We start from the raw sequence: 15,433 nt of genomic DNA on the forward strand, positions 1-15,433 counted from the left end.
CCACCCCACTCTCCTAGTGCACAGGTGGGCATTATTCAGAAAGAATAAATCGGGAAAGGGTGAGCTTCATCCAGAACTGGCAGTCTGGTTTTTCAGCCTTCAGGCTATTTTAGGCTTGAAGGTGGGGTTTGCTGGGGAGTGCAGGGAATCCTTGGCTGCCTCCTTTATCTATCGTTACCCCCTCTAAAAAAGTACGTTTAACTGCTGTTAGAATAAGGATAAGCATGAAGATTGATCTTGATTGCTTCCTGCTGACAGGGGATGATGTTTTGGGAAAACAGCAGTCAGATCTCCCTCAGAGGCCTATCTAAGGGTCCCTGGAAGAAGGGGCCATCATCCGAGGTTCTGATTGCATGACTGTTTGGAGTTTGATGGCCTGAAGGTGAGAAGAGACAAACCGTGATATTAGAAGACATGTATCAAAATGAAACAAGTGGGGTGGTTAAGTACAGCTCAAAAATTCCAAGGCCTTTCACCAGTTTGTATGGGGATGGGGAGGGGGCAAAAGCCTGACTGGAAAAAAAAAAACTTTACCTTTTTGCTGGCATGTCAGGCTTCTGGGTTCCCTTCCCCTAGCCCAATTCTAACCAGTTTAAGGCTTGGGAAATTAACTTTTCCTAGTTTGGAGGATGCATCCAAAGGAATATCTCGTAGAATAGAGATACAGTTACTTATCAGTGAAGAGAGGGAAGAGGAGAAAGGAGAAAAATAAGAAAAAGGAGAATTAATTTTTTTCAAAGGAGTCCCAGGGATTCAGGATGCATTCAAAAGGGGTACAGACTGAAGATGAATGGCTATTCATCTAGAAGAAGGGGAGCAAAGCATCCCTGGCTCCCTTCTTTTCCTAGTGAATACCTGGGGTACATGAGGGAGCGAAAATGAGGCATTCTTCTTTCTTTTCATCATCCTTTTATCACCACATCCTGGTGACCATGACAGGGTGCTAGCAATGGGTATCAAAGTAGCTTTCACCCATGTTAATGGGGGGCCTAAGGGGTGGGGGTATCTGCTCTTACCCACATACACCCAATCTCTCCTGTTGTCAATAGCCTTCGAATTCCCTAGATTTCATTTATGTGATGGACACTAGTGTGACCTTTATCCATGAAATGGGAAGCTTGGCTTAATTGGCAGGAGTCAGTCACACTTACCTGCACTCTGTCTTTTAACCTCCATTATTGTCTGCCTCTGGATCCCTCCGATTCAGTTTTCATTTCTAGGGCTTTGACTGAAAGCTTGGAATTGAGTTTGGAACAAAAATGTGTCTTGTGGTGGGGAGTTGGGAGGGTTGTATGGACTCCTTATCATAAGCTGAATACTAAGGTGAAGCTGTGGAATTGTGTCCTCCTCCAAAAAGAGAGAGGAAAGGATGTCTTGTGACATGCCCAGATAACTGGTGGCTATAATTATGCTTGCTAAGATTTGCTAAGATTTGGGTGCATGGGGCCTGACTTCGGTTAGCACCCTTGGTCTTACTTTCCCAAAAAGGAAACCTCCAGGTGATGGGTACCCTATTTATTCACATCATCTGGGAGGATTTGCAGGATGATTACTCAGAACTAGAATATTGATCCAGATTTTTCTATCATCCATCCCTTTTATTCTTTCTGAGCTGCAGCCAGAAATTGCTAGTTGGTTCACAGGAACAAGCACAGTTAGTCTAAAATGTAGGCAAAAACTTAAAAACAGATAAGGAGTCTAGAATCTAATGACAAATGTATGATAAGTTTTGAAATATAATTTCTCTCTCTCCAGTCCCCATTTTTGTTACAAAAACAAATCCTGATAGGACTGACTTCTTTGCAAAATAGAAGTTAGTCTTATACTTGGCCTGATTATTTGTATAAAGTGCAGCAAGAATAATTATTTCTACATAAGGCTTTTAGATTGGCTTTGATGAAACTCTGGTTCCACAAGGAATCACAGATAAGACCTTTTAAAGCCAAGCGCCGCCATGGGTTTTTTTCCTTAAGTACCTGTGAGTTGGGTAATCCTCTTTTCTTAAGGTCCCAAGATAAACTTGGAGCTCCTGGGCCTGTCAGAAAGTGATATTCTTTACTTACCACAGATCAGGAACCCTGTACAGGGACTGCATAGACAAGGGTATGAGGCCAGTTTTCCCAAGGGGCTTTTATTGGCTCTGAAAGTTGAACTTGACTCCTTAAAGGGAAGCATACCTTTCCAGTTAAAGCCTTGGTAAAACAACCAGTTTCTCCAATTGCATCCAGTTGCAAAGGAAAATGGATTCTTATTGTACTGATGCAAACAAATATATTGCCATAAGTTAATAATATGCACAACTAGTTTCCAAATTGTGGAGAAGCAAGACAAAGAGAGAGAGAAACAAATATGCTCTAAATTTTATTCACAGGAGTATAGCTTACTCAATTATTAAAAGCCATAAATAGTTCAAAATAAGTTTCCTTGACTCTGAAAAACGTGACGAGGATTAGCAATATTCCAAACAAAAGTCAAAAAGATTGCTTCAGTGTTATATTTCAGTCCATTTAGCTAACTCTTGTTTCGCTTGATATTCATGAACATTTTAGCTCTTCAAGAATCCTGTGTGTTTTTTCTTTATTCAAGTGTCAAAATCTCCAAACTTATCAGAAACTTGTATTCAAGAGAACCGGCCAGAGTCCTATAGCTTATTATAAGCCATTTTTGAAAAGGATCAAAACAAGACAGCAATTGTCTGTGAATAACAAAATGTCCAGGGTAGTTGCAGTTAGAAACACAATTGACAAAGAAGTTTGGTTATCTCTGTGGTTTACAGTAACTTAACAACCTTAATTATAATTGATAGCATATACTTTAGACATTAGAATTTTAAAAATCTCATACAATTGTAAAACATATATTAGTATTATTCACCAAAATATAACCAAAAGAAGATTGAACACTATTTTGGCACTCCCATGTAACTAAACATGTTCAATAATCTTGTTTCCCTCTCTTCTGGATACTTCAGGGGCCCTCTGTAGCATCCAAAAGCCAGGCATCAGGAAAGACAATTTTGAAACTGAAGTTTGATTTCGGGAAGGCTGTTAAATATGTTAGAGGTTTAAAACACTTGCTGTTATGAAATAGAATTCCAGATTACCATTTATTTTGCCAAAATGACTCAAAATTTTAAAAAGCAAAAACCTTTTATAATCTTTTACAAATTTTGCTAAAGAGCAGATTAGTGCCTTCAGATTACCTTGTTGTGCTTTTATTTCAATGCTCAATTTACAGAAAAACCATGTAATACCATTTTGAATTTAGTCAATATGTTCACACATGAAATTTTTTGCAAGATTAAATTTTAACAATCCTTCCATCATTTTGTTTCAGACATTCAGCTTTATATTATCTAATTAAAAGCAAACCTTTAACGCTAGATAAGAATTTACATTTCCATGCCTTCTTATAATCTTTTACAGAAAACTCGTCTTACTGTTCTTACACACTTAACATGTAAATCTATTTCTAGTAGTTTCAATTACATGTTATAATGGTAACTCCTAGCAATTGTAACTTTACTGTAAAACCTCGTAAGTTTTTAAAATTGCATGCTAGGTGCAGCCAAGGTTTGACTCCTTCCAGCATAATTAAGGGCATGGTTAATTCCATATGTCCCAGTCCTTACCATTGGTGAAGCCAGCAAGTTGAAAATTCTTAAAGGCACTTTATAACCTTAAAACATTTAGCAAACCTAGTATTTTACCTGCATAATTTAGTTTACCTATTTACATTTTGATATCTGCATTTTGCCAATAATTTTTAAAGCTGTTTTTATTTCTCAAAGATTAAAGTCATGTGAACTAAAAGGTACCAGAACTTTTATTTTCCCTTTAAAAAATATTTGATCCGAGCACTTGTATTCCTTTAGGCTGATTAATTAGAGCTCTTTTTTATAGACATCACATACACAACACATATATAACTACAGAGACAGGCAGAAGGAAACCCAGCAGCCATAAGATTTTTTTGTTTGCCAATCTCCTAATTGGATTATTGGCCTCTGAGTGGAGCCCTTTAAAAGACAGTGTTAGGAAAACATTTTGTTTTTAAGGCCTTTTAATAGACAGCATAACTTGGAGTCAAAAACAGATTTTGAGAGGGATTGATCTGCTTTTAATTCCTGGGGTTTCATGAGAAAAACAGAGGTCTCTCTCCTCTTGTGCATGCATGAAAAGTGGCAAAGTAAAATGGAGAAAAATGATTCAGTCAACCAAAAAAAAAAAAAAAAAATCTTTTCCAGCAAAACAAGGTTGAAGTAAAGAAAAAGATAAAAGTCTTTTAAATATACCTATATCTTGCATATCCACTTTTAATTAAGCTGAACACTCTTTAAGAAAATCCATGTAAATCCCCTATTACCTGACTTTAGCCACTTGCCACACCAAGTGGCCAATAATTCTGGCTTTCAAATTTTATTAAAGGCTCAGAGAAACGAAAATCCAAGGTGGTTCATGGTGGAGGGGAAGAGAATCAACAAATACAGAGGTTGCACAAATATCAAATCAGAAAGGACTCATACCCTAAGCCAAAAGTGAATGCAGCTGCCATTGTGAAATGGTGGAGGCTAAGCAAAACATTGCTACATAGTTACAGGTCATGCTCTCAAGGATGTAAAACAAAATGAAAGCCTACAGCACACTTTGCTACTGACCATAGAAAAAGTCATGCAAAGCACACCAGATTGGCTACACCTTAAGACCAACCTCACAAATTCTTTTTCAAAATTAAAACTTTACAGAGAATATAAACAGTGATAGTTGGGGTCCTGGCCTAGTAAAACATTTTCTAAAAAGAAAAAAAGCCTCTAACATAAAAGTTAACTGCTGACAGGGTAGAGAAAAGGAAAAGGAAATTAAAGTGCAGGGTTGGAAAGATGCCTGCGGGAAGAACCTCTTATTCATATGCCATTGGGTTCCTCCAATATGGAGAAAACTTAAGAGGGGAGTTGAGGAGCCACTGGTTCACTCATCCATCCCAAAAAGAGAAGGGAAAGACCAACATTCCCTACCCCTGGGAGCAATGTGTGGTGGGGGCATAATTTCCTCTACCCTCAGAAGAAGTCCAGGGACAAAATGGCTTAGACGTGAAAGGAAAAAAGATTTTTTGGTTTGTAGGTTACTCCCCCTTCCTCAAGCCCCATATTGGGTGCCAAAAATGTTGTGGAACTTTCTCCTTAGTTCAGCTAAAACAAGGCTCTTGTCACACAACCAGGGACGATTAGGCTCACAGACACATATAAGGGTGAGAAAAAATGGGATTTTTTGGGCAAAAAGGGAAAATTACTCTCAACAACGCTAGAGAGAATTCTGTTAGCAGCTTTCTCACCTCACAGATTGAATCTCAGGGAGCTGCACAGAAACAGGAGAGGCCAGGCTCCTCCCCACTGCAAATGGCATGAACTTCCAGAGGCTCCACCCTGTCCTCCCAGTGCTCAGGTGGGTATTATACAGAAAGAATAAGTCAGGAAAGGGCAGGCTTCATCTGGGACCTGCAGTCTGGTTTTTCAGTCTTCAGGCTGTTTTAGGGTTGAAGGTGGGCTTTCACCAGTCCTGGGGGCAGGGGACACTTGGCTGTCTCCTGTCTCTGTCACTACAAGGTCAAACCCAAGAAACTGTCTCCACCAGACTTCACCTGTGCTACCTATACATTTGAGCAAACCCCTGTCTTCTTAAGGTCCCAGGCTTTCCAGGAAGTGATCTTCCTTACTGCCTTTGAGAATGGGACCTTTTAAAGAAGGACCATATTCCCAGGGGGGATTTGTATGCACCAGCTCTATAAGTGAAGTCAACCCTTGCTCCTCAAAAGTGGCTGATCATGCTGAATTCAGTGAGGATTATTCTCAAATGTGACACTCCAGCTAATGCTGCACAATTTGTCCAATCATATCCTGGTAAGAACCTATGTAGATAACTATGTTGCCACAGAAAGCAAGGGGACTCAGAATTTAGAATTTCTGATCTGAGGTTCAGGAATAATCAGGCATCATTTTAAAATTTTTACTTGAGTTTACAGATATTGAGTTTATTAATTTTTTTGGATCCAGAAAGCTCAGAAAGAGATAGAATACTTATCTATATCTATCTATATCTATATCTATGTCTATATATCTATATATTCTACATATACATATGGAAGACCACTAAAACAATACCAACAATATAAAAAATAAACAGTTATCAAAAAATTTCCTTCATCAGTTTATTCAGTCTTATGTAATTAATTTTTGTGTTAGATCTTGTGTTTGCAGTCTAATTTCAAGAAGCTGTCTATTTCTAGACTAAAAATGATTCTGAAAATTCCAACTCATCCCACTGCTGTGGTATAAAAGTTGTTTAATCAATGTCAGCACAGCGTCTTGGACCTAAAAGACTATTCTTTGAAGTATTCATAGTTTGCATAGTCCTTTTTCTCAAGGCAGGCACTGTGATGTTCTTTTTTGAAGAAACAAATGCTGACCTGTAGCTTTTAGCAGAAACTTTAAGCAAGTATCTGGATGAAACAAAAGCTATCTGTAAATAACAATGAGACAGGCAATTCTATGGACCAAACTATACAAATGGAACTGACCCATGACTGCAGCAACCAGCCTGAGAAGCAACCTATTTTCTGTAGCAACCAGTCCAATAAATCAAATGATAGCCCTGGAAGCAACTGTCCTCAAATGGCCAGGACTTGATTCGTAACTGATAGTTTCCCTAATTTTCACCCCTGCTACCAATTTTAGAACCAACCAGAAAAAGCCAAGTATGTTCCCCAGACGAATCACACAGGATTCCCCACTTCCAGCTGGCCCACCTACAACTTCCCCAGGCCAACAGCCTTTAGTCAGGGCACTCTTGAAGCCTTCCCTCTTCCCACTATAAAGCTCTCCCACTCCTCTGCCTTTGAGTCTCTGTCAAAATGCAAGTGGTGGTGGCTGACTCCTTTGCTATAGCAAGCTCAGGATAAATAGGCTTTGCTTGTTTTCATTTGGGTTGCCTCCATTCACTTGCATAACAGAGGCTTAATGGCTGCAGTTATTTTATAACTTTTTTTTTTTTGAGACATAATTTCATTCTGTTGCCCAGGCTGGAGTGCAGTGGTGCAATCTCAGCTCACTGCAGCCTCTGCCTCCCAGACTCAAGCGATTCTCATACTTAACCTCCCAAGTAGCTGGGATTATAGGCATGTGCCACCACGCCCGGCTAATTTTGTGTTTTTAGTAGAGATGAGGTTTCATCATGTTGGCCAGGCTGGTCTCCAACTCCTGACCTCAAGTGATTCGCCCATCTCATGCTCCAAAAGTGCTGGAATTATAATCATGAACCACTGTGCTTGGTCTATTTTATAACTAATAATTTTCAAACCTAAAAGTTCTGATGAATGTTTCATAAAATAAAAAATGCAACTGTTGAGGAAATTTGGTTCTTTCAAGGCATGTAAAAATTTTAAAAATCTTGAGGTCAACATGTAATTATCCTGAGACATCATTTTTTTTTTCTGAGAATATTAATTAAAAAGATTCAGTAAGTATGGAGTAGGGGCAGGGCTAGACATTTATATTTTTTTAAAACTCCAAGAATAGTCTGATCTGCATCCTAACTTGAGAGCCACTGGCCTAGAAGATGCTTTACTCAAATTAAAGAAGTAAGATTGTGGCCAATTAAATATTTCAATAATATATAAAATTATTACAGATAAGGTTGACCTAATATCAGACAAATTACCTCTAGGACTCTGACAAATATAGGAAAAGGCAGCAGAGCTATATCATTAGACTTTTGATTGGTGTTATTCTGAGGGTAAAACATCCTATTACAGGTCACTTCCAAGATGGCTGAATAGGACAGCTCCAGTCTACAGCTCACAGCGAGATTGACGCAGAAGATGGGTGATTTCTGCATTCCCAAGTGAGGTACCTGGTTCATCTCATTGAGACTGGTTGGATACTGGGTGCAGCCCACAGAGGGTGAGCCGCAGCAGGGCTTGACATTGCCTCACCCAGGAAGCACAAGAGGTCAGGGGAATTTCCCTTTCCTAGCCAAGGGAAACCGTGAGTGACTGTACCTGGAGGAACAGTACACTCCTGTTCAAATACTGTGTTTTTCCCATGGTTTTCGCAACTGGCAGACCAGGAGATTTCCTCCAGTGCCTGGCTCAGCAAATCCCAAGCCCACAGAGGCTTGCTTGCTGCTAGTGCAGCAGCCTGAGATCCACCTCAGATGCTGGAGAGGGCAGGGGTGTCTGCCATTGCTGAGGCTTCAGTAGGTGGTTCTATGCTCACAGTGTAAACAAAGCAGCAGGGAACCTTGAACTGGGTGGAGCCCACCGCAGCTCAGCAAGGCCTACTGCCTCTCTAGATTATACCTCTGGGGGTAGGGCATATCTGAATGAAAGACAGCAGACAGCTTCTGCAGACTTAAATGTCCCTGCCTGACAGCTCTGAAGAGAGCATGGTTCTCCCAGCACAGCATTCAAGCTCCAATAACAGATAGACTACCTCTTCAAGTGGGTCCCTGCTGCCCATGTAGCCTGACTGGGAGACACCTCACAGCACATCAAAAAGCTTGTCCACCATTATCAAGTTTTCTTCATCCCTGGGATGCAAGACTGGTTCAACATATGCTAATCAATAAAGGTAATCCATCACATAAACAGAACCAATGACAGAAACACATGATTATCTCAATAGATGCAGAAAAGGCCTTTGACAAAATTCAACCAGGCTTTCATGCTAAAAACTCTCAATAAACTAGGTATTAATGGAATGTATCTCAAAATAATAAGAGCTATTTATGGTACACACACAGCCAATATCATACCAAATGGGCAAAACCTGGAAGCATTGCCTTTGAAAATTGGCACAAGACAAGGATGCCCTCTCTCACCACTCCTATTCAACATAGTATTAGAAGTTCTGGCCAGGGCAATCAGGCAAGAAAAAGCAATAAAATGTATTCAATTAGGAAAATAGGAAGTCGAATTGTCTTTGTTTGCAGATGACATGATTGTATATTTAGAAAACTCCATCATGTCAACCCAAAATCTCTTTAAGCTGATAAGCAACTTCAGCAAAGTCTCAGGATACAAAATCAATGTGCAAAAATCACAAGCATTCCTATACACAAATAACAAACAGAGAGCTAAATCATGAGTGAACTCCCATTCACAATTGCTTCAAAGAGAATAAAATACCCAGGAATCCAACTTACAAGGGATGTGAAGGACGTCTTCAAGGAGAACTAGAAACCACTGCTCAACGAAATAAAAGAGGACACAAACAAATGGAAGAACATTCCATGCTCATGGATAGGAAGAATCAATATCATGAAAATGGCCATACCGCCCAAGGTAATTCATAGATTCAGTGCTATCCACATCAAGCTACCACAGACTTTCTTCACAGATTTGGAAAAAAACTACTTTAAATTTCATATAGAACCAAAAAAGAGCCCACATAGCCAAGACAATCCTAAGCAAAAAGAACAAAGCTGGAGGCACCACACTACCTGACTTCAAACTATACTATAAGGCTACTGTAATCAAAACAGCATGGTACTGTCTACCAAAACAGAGAGATAGACCAATGGAACAGAACAGAGGCTTCAGACATAACACCACACATCTACAGCCATCTGATCTTTGACAAATCTGACAAAAACAAGGAATGGGGAAAGGATTCCCTATTTAATAAATGGTGCTGGGAAAACTGGCTAGTCAAATGTAGAAACCTGAAACTGGATTGCTTCCTTACGCCTTATACAAAAATTAATTCAAGATGGATTAAATACTTAAATGTAAGACCTAAAACCGTAAAAACCCAAGAAGTAAACCTAGGCAATACCATTCAGGACATAGGCATGGGCAAAGACTTCATGACTAACATAACAAAAGCAATGGCAACAAAAGCCAAAATTCACAAATGAGATCTAAAACTAAAGAGCTTCTTCAGAGCAAAAGAAATTATCATCAGAATGAACAGACACCCTACAGAATGGAAGAAAATTTTTGCAATCTACTCATCTGACAAAGGGCTAATATCCAGAATCTACAAAGAACTTAAACAAATTTACAATATAAGAATAAACAACCCCATCAAAAAGTGGGCAAAGGATATGAACAGACACTTCTCAAAAGAAGACATTTATGCAGACAACAGACATATCAAAAAATTCTCATCATCACTGGTCATCAGAGAAATGCAAATCAAAATCACAATGAGATACCATCTTATGCCAGTTAGAATGGTGATCATTAAAAAGTCAGGAAACAACAGATGCTGGAGAGGATGTGGAGAAATAGGAATGCTTTTACACTGTTGGTGGGAGTGTAAATTAGTTCAACCATTATGGAAAACAGTGTGGCAATTCCTCAAGGATCTAGAAATAGAAATACTATTTGACCCAGCAATGCCATTACTGAGTATACACCCAAAGGATTATAACTCATGCGACTGTGAAGACACATGCACACGTATGTTTATTGTAGCACTATTCACAATAGCAAAGACTTAGAACCAACCCAAATGTCCATCAATAATAGACTGGATAAAGAAAATGTAGCACATACACACCATGGAATACTATGCAGCCATAAAAAAGGATGAGTTCATGTCCTTTGCAGGGACATGGATGAAGATGGAACCATCATTCTCAGTAAAATATCACAAGGACAGAAAACCAAACCACTTGTTCTCATTCATAACACATGTGTCCATGTGTTCTCATTGAACAATGAGAACACATGGACACAGGGAGGGGAATATCACACACTGGGACCTGTCGTGGGATGGGGGCTGGGGGAGGGATAGCATTAGGAGAAACACCTAATGTAAATACGAGTCGATGGGTACAGCAAACCAACATGGCACATGTATACCTATGTAACAAACCTGCATGTTCTGCACATGTACCTTAGAACTTAAAGTATAATAACAATAAAAAAGAGAAAAAATTATATTACAGTAGCAAGGAATATTGAGAAATATCCAGGGAGTTCTCATATAATATATAATTTTGGAAATATTTATACAAACATCATTTTACCTATGCAAATGTATGCATTTGCATATCATTTTACCTATGCATTTACCTATGCAAATTTAGCCTAGGGCAGATTGGGTGTCTTTTCTGATTTGACAACTCTTTCCATGTAACTGTTATAGTAGACGGACATCAAATAAATCTAATTATTTCTGGCTGGGCATGGTGGCTCACGCCTGTAATCCCAGCACTTTGGGAGGATCATGAGGTCAAGAGACCAAGACCATCCTGGCCAACCTGGTGAAACCCCGTCTCTACCAAAAATACAAAAAATATTAGCTGGGTTTGGTGGCACATGCTTATAGTCCCAGCTACCCAGGAGGCTGAGGCAGGAGAATCACTTGAACCCGGGAGGTAGAGGTTGCAGTGAGCCGAGATTGTGCCACTGCACTCCAGCCTGGCAACAGAGCAAGACTCTATCTCAAAAAGAAAAAAAAAAAAAACTAATTATTTCTAATATCTTTCTTTTTATAAGCTAAAAGAATAAATCTTTGTGATTTTCCAAGGAACTAGAAAAATAGTTTTAGGTATAAGAGAGATCCTGAAAGTTTTATTTTTTTTTTCTGTATTTAGAATCCAATTTTGACTAGCTACAAAAAGAATTTGTAAGAGGAAATTTGGACACTGGGCTAAGATAGTCTCCCGGGTAACTGAGAAACTGTACTTGGCTAAGTATTTAATCAAAAAGACAATACAATATTTGAAAGTAAACATAGAAGGTGACATGAATTGAAAAACAACTTAGTTATTCTGTAAGTGAAGAATCTTCGTTTGGTTGTTGTTATTTTTAATAAAAGTCTTGATAAAGTCAATATAAAGTTCAGAAAATTATTTTGGTAAGACCCAGAACCTTTAATATAGGTAGATTATAAAGAAGATAAGGAACGGTCTTTCATGTTATAGGCAAATAAATGCATTTGTTAGTAAAGCAAGAAGTAAACCTATCAACATGCAGTGAATTTTGCTATAATTTTAACACATTTCATAGCTTTTATTTCATATGTGGGTATATTAAACCAAAGCAAATAAATTTAACTTTATAAGTTTTGACTTGCATTATGTGCTTTCATATTCTGAAACAAATTGACACTTAAAGAGCAGTTCTCTCTCAGGAGTCCATGAGGCCAAAAAACAATATAATAATACTAAAATGTTATTTATGTTAACGTGCAATGGATTTATCATTGCTATCTTTAATGAATCAATCAATAAATGAGAATATTAAAAATGTCTTAGTTTTAATTTCCAATGTGGATAATACTGACAGTTATAATCCACATATATAAATGCTCTTTGAGGTCTGGGGTAGGCAGCCTCTAATGATCAACAGTGATCCTGACTCCTGGTATTCACACCTTTGTGTAATATTCTCTTCTTGAGTGTGAGCTCATGTATTGACTTACTTCTAATGAATCATCTATGGCAGAAGTGATGGGGTGTCACTTCTGATATTAGGTTCAAAAAGACTGTGACTTCCTTCTTGGGTGCTCTCTCTCACTCCCTGGCTCACGCATTCTGAGGGAAGCCTTCTGCCATGTTGTGACCTGCCCTATGGAGAGGCTCATGTAGCAAGAAAGTGAGAGAGGCTTTTGGCCAACAGCCAGTGAGAAACTGAAGACCACTGCCTAATAGTCCATGATGAACTGAGTCCATCTGACAACCACATGAGTGAGTTTGGTAGTGGATTCTTCCCCAGTTGAGATTTCATATGAGACTGCAGCCCTGGCCAGTGACTTGACTGCAAACTCATGGAGACCTTGAGCCTTCCAAAGATAGAAAATCATTGCACACTCTTACAACAAGAGATAAAGGCCTTTCTGAATTAGACATATAAAGACACACAGAGCACTTTCACCTTCAAGAATAAACAGAAATCCAGGAGAAGGCCGGACGCGGTGGCTCAAGCCTGTAATCCCAGCACTTTGGGAGGCTGAGATGGGCGGATCACTAGGTCAGGAGATCGAGACCATCCTGGCTAACACGGTGAAACCCCGTCTCTACTAAAAAATACAAAAAACTAGCCGGGCGAGGTGGCGGGCGCCTGTAGTCCCAGCTACTCAGGAGGCTGAGACAGGAGAATGGCCCGAACCCGGGAGGCGGAGCTTGCAGTGAGCTGAGATCCGGCCACTGCACTCCAGCCTGGGCGACAGAGCGAGACTCCGTCTCAAAAAAAAAAAAAAAAAAAAAAAAAAAAGAAATCCAGGAGAAGCATTCTTGCCCCCATGAGCCTCTGCCATGCACCCCAACTGTCTGATTGAAGTAGGGCATGAAACCCAGGGCTGATGATTGCTGCTGTTTTGACAATGAGGATATAATCTGGTGAGAGGAGGGGGGCTTCTCCCTCCTGGGGCTCATAATGGCCAGAGAAGATTCCATGCACTGCCTGCTCTCTGCCCTCAATTTGCTTTTTTGGTTAATGTTCATCAGCGTGTTGGCAGTTTTTGCTTAGATGAGGGACTACCTAATAATGTTCTGACTTTAACTGTAGAAACAAGGTGGAGGAGAGGATATCTTGACCTACTTTCCTATGACTCACCTGGTCATGATTGCTATTTGCTCTTTTCCTTATTATTGTGGGGATGTCAGGATATTGTGGAACAGAGAAAAAATCCTGTGCCACTTGCGTGGTACTTTGGAAGTTTACTTGTCATTTTTTGTGCAGATCTGGCTAGTGGCATTTGGACATATGAAGAGAAGTGTATGATTCCAGTACAGTGGTTAGATGTAGTCACTTTGAAAGTCAGAGTGGCAAATATGACTTACCTGGATACCAGTGGCTTACTCATGGTTGGAAGGTTTTCAGTGGGAGTTTAAGTGTTGTGGAGTGGTATGTTTCAATGACTAGTTGGAAATGACAGAGACGGACTAGCCCCCAGAATCCTGCTATGCTAGAGAATTCCCAGGATGTTCCAAACAAACCCACCAGGAAGATCTCAGTGACCTTTATCAAGAGGATTGTGGTAAGAAAAATGTTTCCTTTTGAAAGGAACCAAACAATCACAGGCGCTAAGGTTTCTGGGAATTTCCATTAAAGTGACATAAACCTGGCCATGATTCTCACCACGACTTAGCTCTGGGCTCTGTATTATGAGAGAAGGGAGCCTGAGACAGACCAAATGATATTCCTGAAGCTCCTCTCAGCAACCCATGTCACTCAGTAAAACTGTCGAAACCAAGCCTGTCAAGGATCTTTGAACATATATCCTTGGCAAACAACTTTAATACACCCTTTGAAATGGAGTAAACACTAAGAATGCCAAAGAAGGAAACTACAAACTTGTTTTATTGGACTTGTGAATTTTTGAGTACACACTTAACTGTTTCAGAAATTTGTAGAAATAAACATGTTGCTATGAAAGAATGCCTGGGCATATAATTTTCTACCCTTATAAATGAAGAAAAAAGTTATTATGTTATGTCACCAGCTGGACACTAATTGATGCCCTTTATAATGCTTAGGACAGATGTAATACCCACTTTATAGCCTGTGTAAGATTTTTTACAGAACACAGTTATGTTTTGAGGTAGCATGGTTTGATCAACATTTCTGCATCCATGTAGATAAGCCACATATGGTGGGACTGGAACTACAGTAAATGTTGATTTACTTCTACCAGGTAGTATATAAAGTACCAATCAACTGCTAACATAAGAAGGCAAACAGTAATAATGACTTTTATTACTTGGTGATATATGCTTTTCAGTGTGAATAGATAACACAAAAGAAAACTTTTAAGATTGGTGAATGTGAATACCTACATGTGATTTTTGCTGGTTACTAAAATATTCTTACCACTTGTAAGAGCAAACTAATACATTGTCTTAAAGTAATCAGGGACATATGCATTTATAAGCCTGTGTGAAGTCTTTATAATTCAATAGATTTCGGTTCTTATAATGTTAATAATAACAATTGTAAAAAAGATAAATTTGTCCTGTATAGCACCATTATTTTTAGCCTTTTCTGTCAACGGAGTTTTAAAATTCTGTTTTGGGTTTATATAATAGTACATGCATAACTGTGAATTCAAATACTTAACCACTAATTTTGAAAATTACCAGTGTGATACACAGGATTCATTATTCAGAATGTGGTCTGGTCTCTAGGAAGTATTAACATGAAAGTTATCACACAATTTAGTTGATTTAGCAAATACCTGGATGCTATTTTTCTCCCAAACTAAGATTCTTTTTGACACTAAACACACACATGCATTTTAAATTTATTACATATATTTAAAGATAGTGTCTCCCTCTGTCACTCAGGTAGAGTGCAGTGGCATAAAAATCAGAGCTCACTGTAATCTCAAACTCCTGGCCGCAAGTGATCCTCCCATCTTGGCTTCCCAAAGAGCTGGGATTACAGGTATGAACCACTGTGCCTGGTGGACACTAAATGCTTTTTA

General features: G+C 39.0%; 1 pseudogene; it reads left to right on the forward strand.

Moving 5' to 3' along the window:
* The first annotated feature begins 13,383 nt into the window (after positions 1–13,383).
* LOC100426942 (tetraspanin-12 pseudogene) lies at positions 13,384–14,271 on the forward strand (annotated as a pseudogene).
* Positions 14,272–15,433: the final 1,162 nt, after the last annotated feature.

Source organism: Macaca mulatta, chromosome 1 (assembly GCF_049350105.2).
Source record: "Macaca mulatta isolate MMU2019108-1 chromosome 1, T2T-MMU8v2.0, whole genome shotgun sequence".
Taxonomy (NCBI): Eukaryota; Metazoa; Chordata; class Mammalia; order Primates; family Cercopithecidae; genus Macaca; species Macaca mulatta.